At 47.3% G+C, this 15,414-nt stretch overlaps 1 long non-coding RNA gene across 2 annotated transcripts in view; it reads right to left on the reverse strand.

The window, feature by feature from the left end:
* LOC146808599 (uncharacterized) overlaps positions 1-15,414 on the reverse strand; it is a 110,140-nt gene that overhangs the window by 78,847 nt on the left and 15,879 nt on the right. For both annotated transcript variants that reach the window (XR_014967579.1, XR_014967578.1), the window contains exons 3-4: positions 11,973-12,112; positions 10,923-10,982 (exon numbers count right to left, since the gene is read on the reverse strand). This is a non-coding gene — a long non-coding RNA (uncharacterized LOC146808599). The remainder of the gene's footprint in view (positions 1-10,922; positions 10,983-11,972; positions 12,113-15,414) is intronic.

A 15,414-nucleotide genomic window follows, 5' to 3' on the forward strand; every position in this document is an offset into this window, starting at 1 on the left:
ACTCGGTAGGCTCGGTGTCTCACTGGTAGGCTGTCCCCGGTATCCACATCATGGACACACCAGTCGGTGACCTCGGGGACCAGGGAGAAAAGGTCCGGAAACTGCCCTAGGAGCTGGCGGCAATCCTCACGCTGCTGGGGAGTGAGAGACGGGGAGAGGTTCACTCCCTATACGGAGCCGTCCTTCTCTTTGGTGCACAGGAGATCGGGGAGAGGATCTGACTCCTCCTCGGACCCATCATCAGTGGCCAGCAGGAGGCTCAGCTCCGTTCGCACAAAGTGGGGCTTGAGGCGGTTCACGTGGAGGACCCGGAGGGGGTCCCGGGGGGACTGGACGTCCACCAAGTACGTGACCTGGCTCTTCCGCTCAACCACTTTGAAGGGCCCGGTCCATTTATCCTGGAGGGCGCAGGGTTTCACGGGGGCCATGACCCATACCTGCTGGCCCAGCTGAAACTCGACCAGAGTGGCGTTCTGGTCGTATCAGTGCTTCATCTCCTCCTGACTCGCCTCCAGGTTGGCCTCGGCCATCTCTCGGAACCTTCTAGTCTGATTTCGGAGGGTCAGGACGTAACTGAACACATCTCGGGGGGGGCCTCGAGGCACCGCCTCCCAGCCTTCCTTGACCAGGCTGAGGGGCCCCCTGATGGGGTGCCTGTAGAGTAACTCAAAGGGGCTGAACCCCAAGGATTTCTGGGGAACTTCGCGGTATGCGAATAGGAGGCAGGGGAGCAGGATGTCCCACTTACGCCGGAGGGGCTCTTCCAGGCCCGCGATCATCCCCTTCAGAGTACGGTTAAACCGCTCTACCAGGCCGTTCCCTTGGGGGTGGTACGGGGTGGTGAACTTATAGGACACCCCGCATTGTTGCCATAAGGACTTCATGTACCGGGAGATAAAGTTGGTACCGCGATCGCTCACGACCTCACAGGGGAAACCCATGCGGGAGAAGATTCCCATCAACGCCCGGCCCACCACGGGGGCTGTGACCGTGCGCAGGGGGATGGCCTCAGGGTAACGGGTGGCATGGTCCACCAGGACGAGGATGAACCGGTGCCCTTGGGAAGTTGGGGGGTCCAGGGGCCCTACAATGTCGATCCCGACCCGCTCAAAAGGGGTACTGATGACAGGGAAGGGTTGGAGGGGAGCCTTGCTCTTCCCTCCGCTTTTTCCACTGGCCTGGCACGTGGGACAGGACTTGCAGTGGGCTCCTACATCTGCTCTCATTCTGGGCCAGTAAAAGTGGGTCACGAGGCGACTGTACGTTTTGTCCTGGCCCAAGTGGCCTGCGAGGGGGACATCGTGGGCCAAGCCCAGGAGGAGGCTTCGGAAGCGTAGGGGCACCACCAGCACCCAGCCGGACCCTAGCTCCACCGACTTCTGTTCGCTGTACAGGAGGTCATTCTCCCAATACACCCGGTGCGCCCCCGTCTGGTCGCCTGCAGCCTGGGCCTCTGCCTGTTGACGGGGCCCATCCAGGGAGGGACAGGTAGCCTGCTCTCGGCAGAACTCTTCTCGGGAGGGGCCCCCCTCGTGGCGCCACTGGGCTAATTCGGGCAGATCGCCGAACTCGGTGACTGGGGTGGAGTCGGAAGGCGGGGGTTCGTCACTGGCGATCGACTCTTCTGGTGGGGACATGGGGGGACCCTCGGCTAGGACCATCCTATCGTCAGGGGTCGGGGCGTCGTCGACTTCCCTCAGGGGGGTCAGTCGAGCCGCCATGGATCGAGTGGTGGCGCACACCCACTCAGGGAGGCCCATCATCCCTAGATGGGTCTTGCGCTCAACTTGTCCCCAGGGGGAACTTTCCAGGTCGTTCCCCAGGAGACAATCGACGGGTTGGGAGGTTCTCACTGCAACCTTCAGTTTACCGACCACCCCTCCCCACTCAAAGGGCACCAGGGCTACCTTACATAGGCTTTCTGTGTTGTCGGCTGAAATGACAGGACAAAAGACGTTGGGGAGGACCTGGTCTTCGTGTACTAAATGGCTAAGGACACCGGTGATGCTGGCCCCGGTGTCACGGAGGGCTTCTACTTGGTGGCCATTGATCGTGAATAGCTGCCCATATTTCTTTGTGTTAGAGGGCAGGAGGCTCCCAGGGACCATCTCTCTATCTCCTAAGGACACTAGGGCCATAGCGGCGGGTTCCCACTCCTCGACCTCCTCAACCTCCTCCCCTAGGGCTACATTGGCTATCTGTCTAGCAGGGGGTGCTGCCTGGGTGGTGCGTGGGGCCATGGGGCATTCAGGGTCGTTGGCGTAATGCCCGGGCTTCTGGCAACGGAAACAAGTGATGGTTACCCAGTGCCCCCGTCTAAGGGGGGGGCCGGATACAGCTGGTGGGGGTGCTGGGAAAGGTGGAGGTTGGGACTTCGGGGGACTAGCCTGGGACTCTCTCTGCCCTCCCTGGTTTCCCCCCCCTCTCTGGCGGGGTGGTCCCTGACTGGCTCGGGGGTACTCTCCTACAGGGCCCCGGGAGACCCGGGTGTTGGTCCAGCGATCCGCCTCGACAGCCAGCTTTCTTGGGTCCGTGAGCTTGCTATCAAGCAGATGCTGGCGGAGTTCCACAAAGCAGTTGGCCGCCAGGTGTTCCCACAACATAAGGTCTGTTAGTTCTTCCAGGGTGGTTACCTTGCTGCCCTTGATCCATCCATCGAAGGCGCGGCTGAAGAAATTCGCATATTCCACCCAGGTGGTACCCGGGATCTTCCTGCAGTCCTGGAACCGCTGGCGGTACATCTCCGGGGTGAGGCCGTACCTTCTGAGGAGGGCCGCTTTCATGTGTTCATAGGATGTTTGCATGGAGGTGGGTAGGTCGAGCAGGGTGTCTCTCCCTTCGCTTAGGAATCGTCCCCACAACCCAGCCCCCTAATCCTTCTGTGGGACCCGATGGGAGGTCATGGCGACCTCGTAGGCCCGGAACCACTGCTGAATGTCATCATTTTTGTAATATTCTTTGACCACATCCTTGGGGATCTGGACCTTCTGTTCCGTTGGGGCGGCCGCCTCCCGGTTCCCCGGGGGCCGCGTTTCTTCGTTTCTCGCTCTCAGTTCTATTTCCTTCAGGCTGCGTTCATGTTCCAGTTGAAGTCTCTTTCCCTCGTGTTCTCGTTGGAGTTTCTTCTCTTCTAGTTCTCCTTGTACTCGCAATTGTTCTACTGCTAGCTTTTTCTCGACCAATTTCAGCTCGCCCTAGATTTTGAGTTTGGCTAATTCGAGCTTGTGATGGCGACTTTTTTCTCTGTCTGCGAGTTCCTCTGGGGATAGGCCCCCGTCTGGTACGAAGCCTTGCACCTGGTTGCTGCTGCGTTCTCCTTGGGAGGGTCCAGCTTCGTCGTGGGGCTCCCCCGCTCCTTCCGGCCGGGAGGCTCCAGAATCCACCCAAGCTTTCAGTGCCTTTTGCATATCTTCTTTGGTGTTGAGACCAGTGGTAGCGATTCTGAGTTCCTTACAGAATTGTTTTAGTTCTTTGTGAGTGTACTCTTCCAGCTGTTCCACCTGGAACACGGTACTGGTGTCGTTTTCTATGAGAACCCCGGTGTTTCCTTCTGCCATCTTTGTCGGTAGTGCGTCAGCTGTTCACGGTACGATCTCTAGATTATGGGCCCGAATCCCGTCGCTTGCCACCAATGTTAGAAGGCGACCTCAGAGGGGCCCGGAGGGGGCCCTGACTGCCCTGAGACCCACCCTCGAGGTATCGTAGCCGGGCACTGGCGGGAGACTCCTCAGAGGAGGAACCTCGTATCTAGGATCGCACACTCGGCACCACACGACAGAGAGACACCACACGAGGAGTTCTTATGAGCAAATCTTTATCAGATTGGAGTAGTAGGATCTTTATGATCAGCACAGCAAATATATACAAGCAGAGCGTGGGCTCTCAAAGTCTTGGAGGGGAGTAGGAGGTAGCGGGACAGTCTTTGGGGATGTGGATCAAATGCAGGAGCGTACCCGTCGCACAGCTCACAATCCTCGAGCTGGGGGATACGGTTGTCGTCGTGGGGTCCGGCGGGACCAAGGGAGTCTGTGGGAGCCGCGAGTCGCTCAGCAGGGCTTGGTTACAAGTTCGGTGGTCTTACGATCTTCGAGGAGCCGCGAGTCACTCAGCAGGGCTCAAGCACAAGTTCGGAGGTCTTACGATCTTCAGGGAGCCGCGAGTCACTCAGCAGGGCTCAAGCACAAGTTCGGAGGTCTTACGATCTTCAGGGAGCCGCGAGTCACTCAGCAGGGCTCAAGCACAAGTTCGGAGGTCTTACGATCTTCAGGGAGCCGCGAGTCACTCAGCAGGGCTCAAGCACAAGTTCGGTGGTCTTACGATCTTCAGGGAGCCGCGAGTCACTCAGCAGGGCTCAGGTGTTCCAAGGCGAATCTGCCGGACAGTCCCAGAGCACTCCTTGTTATAGGGCGACCCCTCTTTGATGTCCGGAGCCTGTGCAGGCAGGGGTCTTGTCACCTGGGGGTCGCTTGTTGGGGGTTTCCTGCCATTGTCTTTTGATCCTTTCAGGGCCGGGTCGGGAGGAGTCCCAGACACCCAGCAGGCGTGGAGCCAGCCCTCGGGGAGGCCGGCAGGTCGATCGAAACCCACCGTCCCAGGGAAGCGCAGAGGTGTGATAGAAACTGCTCCTCCCTCTCTCATCCCAAGGGGAGTGTGATGTCCTCCAGCCGGAGTGGCGCCTCTAGGCCAGGGTCGCGCTGAAGCCGGGCGGCCATCTTGTTGCATGAAGTGGGCACGCGGGCCCGGTGTGGCCGAAGGGCAGAAGGCCACGGATGGGGAAGTCCGGGTTGGGTGCGTGCGAGTTCTGGTGGGAAGGATCGGCTAGGCCGTGGGTTTGGGGGCTGTGTGAGGTGCAGGGGTCAGGTCTAGCTATGTTACGAGGGCCGGGTCTAACAGTATTCCAAACTTTACCATCTTGCGTTAACACGCTATTTTTAAAGGTTTTCTTTATTTTTATTGGCCTGCCATATTTGTTTACGCCTTTGCCTAAAATGCCCGGCCTTAATATTCTTACCCAATCTCCAGGTCTGAAAGAATGTTCCTTGGTTTTCCATTTGTTATCATACCACAACTTTGTTTTGTTTTGCTTACATTCTACTCTCTTTGCAGTAACATGCACACCTTCATCACTTTCAAACAAGTTTTTACACTTTCCTCTGAACCACCAAGGACAAACACTCGAAGCAGGATTTCTTCCCTTCAGTAATTTGAACGGACTGATTTCCGTCGTAGAGTGTGGCGTGATGCGGTAAACCCACAACTGTTCTCTAACCACACTTAACCAATCACCTTTTTGTTTTACAGCCTCCATGACGAAGCCCTTAAGAACACGGTTAAAACGTTCAACTTGGCCATTTTCATGTGGTTCATACAATGAGGTCAGCTCGTGAGTAATGTTACAAGCCTTAATAAAACTCTCCATTTCATTCAAAATAAGTTGCACCCCATTGTCCGAAATCAATGTAGAAGGACACCCTTCTCTTGAAAAAATCTCCTTGAAGAAATTTATGACCGCATTAGTATTTGCTTGTGGAACAAATTTTACTTCAGGCCATTTAGAATGGTAATCAATAATAACCAAAGCAAAACGGGAATTTTCAGGTAACATATTAAAAGGACCTGAAATATCAAAGGCCACCTTTTGCCACGGTTCAGTAGGCCAATCTACCATTTTTAGAGGTGGTACCTGTATTCTTAGCATTTTGTCACTGGAACAACAGTCCTGACATTCCCTAACAATCCGATCAATAAATCTGTCCATTCCAGGCCACCAAAAGTATGTTCTAATTAACCTTTTCATAGATGAAATGCCGGGATGTGTCTTATGTGCCAATTTGAGAATCAGTTCCTGCATTCCTTTTGGCGGAATACACTTACCCGCTTTGAATACAAACTCTCCCTCACAGAACAACTCATCTGCCACATTGTAAAAAGGCAACAAATCTGGACTCACTTTGCTCTTAATGGGCCAACCTTCATTCACACATTTCATAAGACCTACCCACCTATCATCATTGATCTGAGACTCTTTCCAATTTTGTTCAGTGATATCGTGATATTGTGGAGGCACAACATCATTAACACCCAGAACAAAATCGCATTCCTTAACCATTTTTACTTTACAATCATCCTCTTTACACGGCAGACGTGATAAACAATCTGCCGTTACATTTTTTTTTCCAGGAACATACTCAACGGTAAAATTGTATTCCTAAAGTCTTGAAGATAGTCGGGCAATTCTAGCTGTAGAGTTCCATCCACCCCCTCTTGACAATATATTGACAAGTGGTTTATGATCTGTTCTCAAAACAAATTTGCTGCCCCACACATAAATCCTATAGTGTTCCACACCCCATACACATGCAAGTAATTCACGCTCAATGACTGCATACTTGCGTTCAGTTTCATTCAAAGTTTTTGAAGCAAATGCTACATTCCATTCATATTTGCCATCACTTTGGGATAGTACAGCGCCCAAACCATATAAGCTGGCATCAACCGTTCTAATACATTCCTTTCTTGTGCGAAACGGCTTTAAAGTGGGAGCATTAATAATGTCATTTTTGATTGCTGCAAACGCATTTTGTTGTTCCTCTTTCCATTCATAGTTAGCCCTAAGCCTTAATAACATTCTCAAAGGCTCCATTTTAGTGGCAAAATTTTCAACAAACTTACTGTAGTATTCACACATACCTGAAAATGATAATAATTGATCTCTGTTTGTGGGAGCAGGGGCATTTAAGATGGCTTCCACATTTGATTTTTTAGGTATTAAACCCTCACCTGATAAGGTATGCCCCAAATACTCAACCGGCGATTTGAATAGATTGCACTTGTGCGCCTTAAGAGTAAAACCATTACTCTCAAGTCTTTTGCACACCTCATTGAGATGTACATCATGCTCTACTACATTTTTAGAGAAAATCAATATGTCATCCTGAAAACATTTGACATATGTATCAATGTCTCTGAAAATCTGGAACATTACCCTTTGAAAAACAGAGGCCGCTGACGCTAAACCAAAAGGCATTCTCCTATATTGGTACAGCCCTACTGGGGTAATGAAAGCAGTACGTTTTTTAGACTCCTCTGCAAGCTCAATTTGGTGGTAAGCCGACCTCAAATCCAACGTAGAAAATACTTGTGCACCATCAAATAGTGAAACTAACTCATTAATGTTAGGTAGAGGGTGGCAATCTATGACAATATTAGAGTTTAATGCTCTTAAATCAACGCACACACGCAACTTTTGGTCAGGTTTTCGCACCAAAACTATGGGAGAAACCCACTCAGACGATTCAATCGGTTCAATGATGTTTTCATCCAACAAATCTTTAAGCATTTCTTTGAGTTCGTCTCTAATATTGATAGGAACACCCCTTAATTTTTGCTTAACCGGCAGGGCGTTGTCTTTCAACACTATTTTATGTGTGAAATTCCTCAGTTTTCCTAACCTATCACAGAACACTTTGTCATATTTTTTAACTAATCTGTTTTCCCTCTCTAAATTTTCCATGTCAATGTTAAGTGTGGCTACTTTACCCATTAGTGAATCGTCACACAGTGAAACTGGATTTTCAGCACGTGGGTTAAGGGTTACACCCAACTTCCACTGGTCACGCCATCCAAGGACATTTACCCCTTTTATAGCAATATACAATTTGATAACTGAACTTCTTCCCCCAAAGTGCAGTGGAACCCTGATAAAACCTTCCATCTCAATTTTTGATCCATCAAAACTTTCAGCATATACATCAGATTGTTGTAATTCATTGTAATCACATACATTTTGCAACCTTTCATTGAAATATTGTGCAGTTATGATAGTCCATGGCGAACCTGAGTCCACCATGAGATCTACATCCACTCCACAAATTTGAAACAGACATTTAGGAGAACTCATGGACTTTTCCTTCCCTGTACCATACTGTAATATAGACACCACATGCCCTCTGTTGGATTCTTGAATATCATTTACACTAGTAACTTTGTAATTGTCTGAGCTGCTGGAAGTCGAGGTGCGTGTGTAAATATTATAACGTCTGTCTCTGCACACATTGCTGAAATGTCCTTTCCTACCACAAATTTTACATTCCCTAAATATCGCAGGACATCCTTGGAAAGAAGCAATATGAGCTCTGCTTCCACATCTATAACATGCAATGACATTAGTCGATGGTTCATATTTTTTACTGACACCAAATTTAGGTTGAGATTTCCCTTGCTGCGTATCAAGTTTAGGTTCGTTCTTTGGTTTGACCACACCACACAAATGTCCTCTTCTGTAGACTGTTTGTTAGGATTAGAACTAACCACCACCATCCATTTTTCTGAAAGCTCAGTGGATTTCGCTACAGCGATCGCTTCATCCAAATTGGGATTACCCATGACCCATAACTTCTCCTGAGTTTTTTTGTCCTTGACATGGACAATAATCTGATCACGAATCATTTCATCCGTCATATTTCCTAAGTTACAATGTAAACTCAAAGACCTTAGGGAAGTTAAAAAATCATCAAAAGATTCGACATCCTTTTGTGACCTTGTATAAAATTTAAATCGGTTTACAGCGATATTTGAAGTAGGTTTACATCTTTTCTCCAATCTAGTTAGAGCTTCCACATATGTATTCATATTGTCACCTTCACCCAATTGTGGTACTATCTGGGGTAGCGCTCTAAAAATTTCTTGTCCTTCAGATCCCAAACAGTGCAGCAAAATGCTCTTTTTCCTCTCTGCACCCATACGCTCCCCATCAATAGCTTTCATGTATGTAAAAAACTCCTCTTTCCATCTCGGCCAGGGAATAGGAGGATCACCTTTTTTTTGTAAAAATTTATCTGGTGCTTCAAATTGCATGTTGTCTTAAGTAAAATGGTGATATGATGTTAATACAATTAATCAACCCAACTGGCTTAGAAGAGAACAGCGTTCAAGCACAAATCTAATTACCAAAGAATATAATCACTCACATTTTACGTTTTGGAAGCATATTGCATTTTTTTTAAATATCAACTACCAATTGTAACTTGTGCCTGATGACCTCCGATGTAATTGCTCCGTTGCGCGTAAGAAATTCCAGACGCGTTCTTGTTGTACAAGTGTTTCCGGGGTTCTGGTTCCACAGTCCCCACTAGGGCTACGGGTCTCAGGTTTGCTGAGAGCTCAGGTCGGCCTCGGGGAAGCTTGGGAACCCACCTCCTGTGTTGCTAAATCTTCAGAGTCCTTCAGGAGCTGTGTCGATGCAAACCAGACAGATGGGTCTTTGGTGCCTGCCTTGCAGGGGAGTAACTCCTTTACTCTAAGGGAGATTCTTCGGTCATCCATCGTAGTGTAGATAGTAGAAGTTCTGGGATTCTGTAGCAGAGTTTCGTCCAGTTAAATCTAAAGTCCTGTAGCCAGGGGTTCCTACTTTATACCCAAGGAAGGGGTGGGACAAACTCTGGGGACCCACCTATGGGAGGGTCAGGACAGAGGGGTGGCTACACCCATATCCTTTGTCCAGTTTTGTGCCAGAGCAGACACTGGTAGCCCCTGTAACCGGTTTGAGCTGGATCATGCACAGGGACACCAAATGTGCCCCCAGTGCAGACATCAAAGCACTCTCAGAGTGCACCCACCCAGCCCCAATACACTAAAGCCTGTCTGGGAGGTGGTGATGAAGAAGGCCCCCCTAGGCATGAAGTTGCAGAGCGCCCGCCCCACCAGTTTGGCGCAGCTCAGGGGCAACACCCTCCACAGCATCCAGCCAGTGCAACTTCATCTGGCCTGTGATACAGAGAGGCGCCGCCCACCGTTTGTAATCCCCTCCATGCACCCCGGTGTAGTGGTGGGTTGTAGTATGCGATACAGACCTCCCTACGTTGGTGCGCAGGAGCACCTCTACCATTCACAGCTCCAAGGGGCTCAAGGCAGTCTTCTCACACAGGTCTGCAACATGTCTCCATGCGACCTCTCAGACTTCAACACCAGGTAAGGGCAATCACCGAGCCTTAATGTCTACTGCCACAGATCTTTGACTCCACAGCACCTCTGCATCCCACTCCAGGCTCCAGTCGCAGGACCAGCCAGGCATCCAGGCATCCAGGCTCCAGACGGAGGGCCAGTGAGGCATCCAGGTTCCAGACGCAGGACCCGCGAGGCATCCAGGCTCCAGACACAGGACCAGTGGGGCATCGAGGCTCCAGACGCAGGACCAGCTAGGCATCCAGTCTCCAGATGCAGGACCAGCGAGGCCTCCGGGCCCCGGGGACTGTCCGCGCTTTCAAGGTTTCAGATGCCATGGTGTTGCGAAGAGTGCGTAATGGGAAGTGATGCATCACTGGTGTTGAACCACGATGCACCTCTTTTCATGGATGTAGTCCTGAATTTCCTCTTCCCCAGGGACTCTGGCTGGTCATCCTGGATGTTGGGGGGCGTGAGGGGGTTGTTGATCTGTGCTGCACTTGGCCCTCGCTGCTCCATTCTGCATTCCATTCTTTTTTTGCCTATTTTTCATTGGAGGTCGACTGATAGGCTATTTTTGGCTATAGAGGCAAAAAAACCTCACTTTGGGCTGAATAATGTGCTTTTTTGTGCCGCTAATGGGCCTTTTGTTAGTTTTCACCCACTAACAACGGAATTCCTATCGCAATCACGCTAATATTACCAGCAGTTTTCACCACTGATCCCTGAAACTATCACCATGTAGCGATGTCTTGTACACATGTCCCTAACAAGGCAATAGTTTTCAGCGGTACATGGCAAGGAGAAAACTGACGCTAACTAGCATTAGCAGCAGTTATCGCTAGTCCTTGTACATATGGCCCTCAGTTTTTTAATCTTGTAGTGAGTGTGTCAACAACATATACAGGAATACTCTGGTTTTTCAGAGTACACTGTGTTACATTTATTAATCTCTTCTTCCAAGCTATCAACTATAATACCTGTTTCCTGTTCTGCAACTCCTCCTGTTATCAACTCTTCATTTTCCATAGAGTCCTGTTCTGGACAAAAGAAACAAAACTGTACATCATCTCAAACCTTTTCTACTTCTGCCACAGCACCATGCAAAAGTGCTCTATTCATTGCACCTAAACATAAAGCATTGATTTTCACATAGTACAGCCTCCTAACTAAAGCTCACATTGTTGAGAGGGGTACAGCTTACATCCTGAGATGATGAATAGGGCTCTGGCACACTTTCTTTGATAAACAAGCTAGTGAGCATCCCTCCACATGTGTCTGCTTTCTGACCTTGCAAGGATCCCATGCCTGTAAAGGGCTTCTTTTGTTGTTTTAAATTTCGCCATGAAAAGATATGTAGAAATGTCCTTAGTATATTAATGGACTGCTGTTGAATACTACAAACACTCCTACAATTCCATTTGTATACCGGGCTTGACTAAGCCTTCCCTGTATCTCTTCTGCAAGAACGTGTTCTACATTTCTAGGTACCATCCCCTCTTTCGCTATAGGAATGCCATTCTTCATTTCATAACATCGTCCTCTTTCCTCAATAGCATGAACTAATCTGTTATCCTGGAGATAGCTTTCCTCATTAAAGAAAGGCTCTGTAGTAGAAGTATGTATCCATTCTCCACTAAGAACTGCAAAAGTTACTTCTAGTCACTAATCTTTTCATCCAGTTTGGTCTCGTCATGTACAACACCATTTGGTCAATAGTCTTCATTCTATTTCTATTCAAACTGAAAATCTTCCACTTCAAAGCAAAGGCCTTATCGACTACTCTCTCAACTCGTTCTTTCAGTGCTTCTCTCTGTCTTCTACACCTCTTCATATTTCCCAGTAGATTTATAACCACCATACTACAAAACATCCTAGCCCTGATTTCCTTAAACTGTTTCTATCTTCTGGTTAAGGAGTCCATCTTTGTTACATTCATTCCTTTTCTTGTAATATAGATTTTGTCCACTCCTATTCTTTCTCATAGTTTGCTTTTTATTTTCATTATTTTGTAATATTTGTCCTCTTACCAGTAGCTCTTTTTTCTTTCACCACTTGTTCTGCATTTTGCTCCTTTGTGTTTCAGTTCAACATAGATACTGTAGTTACTTCTGATGCTTTTTCCTCCATCTTTTGTAGGCATTCTGTCTGTGTTTATGTAGATATTGTTCTGCAAAAAAACATAAGTATATTTTGATTTTTACTCTAGCTAATGTACCAACTTTTGTAGTAATGTGTAATACATAATGCAAAAACAGTTTTTATGTTATGTTACAGTTTAACTACATGCACTTAGTTCAATTTACCAAACCCAAAGCAACACACACAATTGTATTTATTAAATACCTTTTAACGTTAATGCACCTTCTTCTACAACACAGCTGCACCCTATCTCAGTTCGCATTTATACATGGTGAAAGCCCAGTTTATCTCTTCTGTAGTAAATTTAAAAATGAACATCAACCAAAGAGTAGACAAAACAGTGTCTCAATACTGTAAATCCAAAAACACAACTTTAGAAGTATTTGTGTGCCTCTCCATCACTGTGTCACTGGTGTATTTAGTGGGAAACATCCATTACAATGCAGGCATTACAATGCAATGCCTTTACAACACAGTCACTACAATGCAAGTTTCATTACAACGCATGCCATTACAATGCATATCCCTCATTGGCCAGCACCTTCCCTGAGGTAGCCCCCGCTAGTGTTACAATACTAATTTTCATTATAATGGAACATGCGCTGTAATGGCTTACGTTGTAATGGCATGTGTTGTAATTGAAGTTGCGGTTTAAAAACTGCATTGTAAAGGTATGCGCTGTAATAGCTCGCGTTGTAACATCATACATCCAGATTTAGTATCGCAATACTTTTCTACTTAGTTGCATCAGATTCAAATTTTGAAACAGTACATATAAAAATCTGCACATTAATCTCTATCAGCGCGCATAGCTCACTAATTCTTCAGAGTACATGCAAAGAATGTGCGATAGGTTGAATATATAATTCAACAGATGGTTATAAAAGACTACATATTCCTCTCTAAAACTTGTAAATACATGTGCTTATGGTTGAATACATGAATAGTCTGTGGATGGTTGAAGAGTGCAAAGGTAGTGGCTAGGTGATTCTTTGAGGATATAGGTAGTGCCTGGATGATCCCCTGAGTGTGAGGGAACTCTGTGGGTCGTTTCATATCTGCATAGCTACTGCCTGCATGTTTGCATGAGTATATCACTACTATTTGGGTGTTTGGATGAGTGCATGAGTAGTGCCTGAATGATTAGATAAGTGCATGACTAATGCCTCGATAATTCAATAAATGCATAGATAGTGGTTGGACGATTAAATTACTGCAACTCTAGTGCTTGGATGATATCAGGAGTGCATACATAGTATATGTGTGATTTATAGAGTGCAAGGATAGTGCATATGCGATTGTGCAAGTGCATGCATAGCACCTGACAGATTGGATGAGTACGTAAGTACTGTTTCAGAGTACATGGCTGCTGCTCATTTGTTTTTAGTTGAGCGAACAGATAGTGCCTGGGTGATTAGATAAGGTCTTGGGTAGTGTCTGGATAATTGAATTAGTGCATCTCTAGTGCCTGGCTGATTAGATGAGTGCATGACTAGTGTTGCAGGGATTCTGCGGAGTCACAGAAATATGCTTGGGACCATAGAACTTTAGTAGACAGGGACTGAGTCATCCCATACCTTAGCACCCATGAGCCTGTGGTCGACTAGCTATCGTACCTCACTTGGCCTATTACTCACTCACAGAGGAACAAGTGATTTGGCACCCCAGAACACAACACTCCCAGCCATCTCAAGAATCGCAGTGACAGGACACACCTTTTTGCTGTCACAATCGTAATTATCCACAAGAAGATCTGACAGAGACAGGAGAAAAGTTTAAAATGTTTATTTTAACTATCGTGCTCTAGTATGCAGGATACGTGCCACAATACGTAAGACGATGCATAACACAGATACGGTCTGCATAGTAAGTAGATACATAAATCCTAAAAGAAGCTGTCATGATATTGGACATAGTAGACTAACCCCCATCCCCTTCTACAGAAGCAAAGTGATAAGATATCAGAAGATCTCTGGGTGTTTGCGGCTGACCCAGTACCTTAGCCTGCACATATGAAAGTTCTACATCTCAGGTGTAGTTGCCATCTCTTCTCTGAAAAATCTCTCTCCAAATGTCTGTTCTGCATGTCTGTGCACACCTGTAGGACATAGAGTGCATGTTCCTGAACAACAGCTGCATCTGTGTGTTTTGTTTAGGTCCTGTAGCCTGACCAGAGAAGAATTACAAGGGGAATTGTTGCTTGGCCTAGTCTATGGTGTTCAGACTATATTCCAGGAAAGAACGAAACACAAAAACAATGGCAGGTTCTGTGTGAAAGTACAGCGTGGCAAAAAGCCAAATATGTTTGAATAGTAAAGTGCGCAAAGCGGAGTTCAGCCTGCAATGTGCTCAGGCTAACATAGGGAAAACGACAATGGGCCTACACGGGACATATGACACCCTCCGCTTGGTCAGGATGGTAGCACCAAAGTGACAGATATTAGGAGGTAAATCAAACCAAATTGTTTGAAATGTAGTTCAGCCAATCTTTCATAGATAAAGCGCATGGCAAGAAAATAAAAATTCATCAGTGTAATCATTTACAGCAAGTCGCCGGGGCCCACAATATCGGATGCCAAGTGAAAAGCTAATGGTTTCAGTAAGAAAGTGAACCTTCCGAAGTCAAAATGTCGACCATGAAATTGAGTAGGTCAAAGGAACAGACATGCTCAGCCGTGCCAGTTGTCAATAAGACCATCGGATGACAACCTGTGTTGATTTAGATGAAACTGAGAACAAGAAGATGATGTGTCATTGCACAGAGATCATCTCCGACCAATGGCCATAGCGCTGGGTATTGAACAAGTTGCATGCCCAAGGAACAGTCCTGGTAATGTACCACTAAGGGACTCATTAACAGTTCGAAATCCAAGGCAGCTAGTGATGGCGTAGCCAGGCAGACGTTCAGGGCCCATTAGAATGGGCACTAGATGCAATGAAACACGGGTGGCACACAGGTGAACCAAGCATAGGGGAAGGTTAAACAAAACTCGACATCCAGAGGGTTCAGGGGCACTGATCCAAAGAGCTATAGCATGTGCTGATGGTATAGCTGCAGCAATGCCTGGCCTGGGAGGACCACAAAAGGAGCATAGATTGTGGAATAGCAGGACCAGCACTGTAATTCTGCAAATTAAGATGAGTAGCAGCAGGAACCCACCAAACACACTGGAAATAATAGAATGTATAAAAGCTGGGATATCTCCAAAAATTGTTTGAAAAGATGTCACAAAGCCGTACCCCAAATGTTTAAAAAAAATTGTGCTAGGCCAGTGGTATCAGAAGCATTAAATATTTGATGTATCATTTCACCAAAACGTAGGGGGAGAT

Source organism: Triturus cristatus, chromosome 8 (assembly GCF_964204655.1).
Source record: "Triturus cristatus chromosome 8, aTriCri1.1, whole genome shotgun sequence".
NCBI classification, from domain to species: domain Eukaryota; kingdom Metazoa; phylum Chordata; class Amphibia; order Caudata; family Salamandridae; genus Triturus; species Triturus cristatus.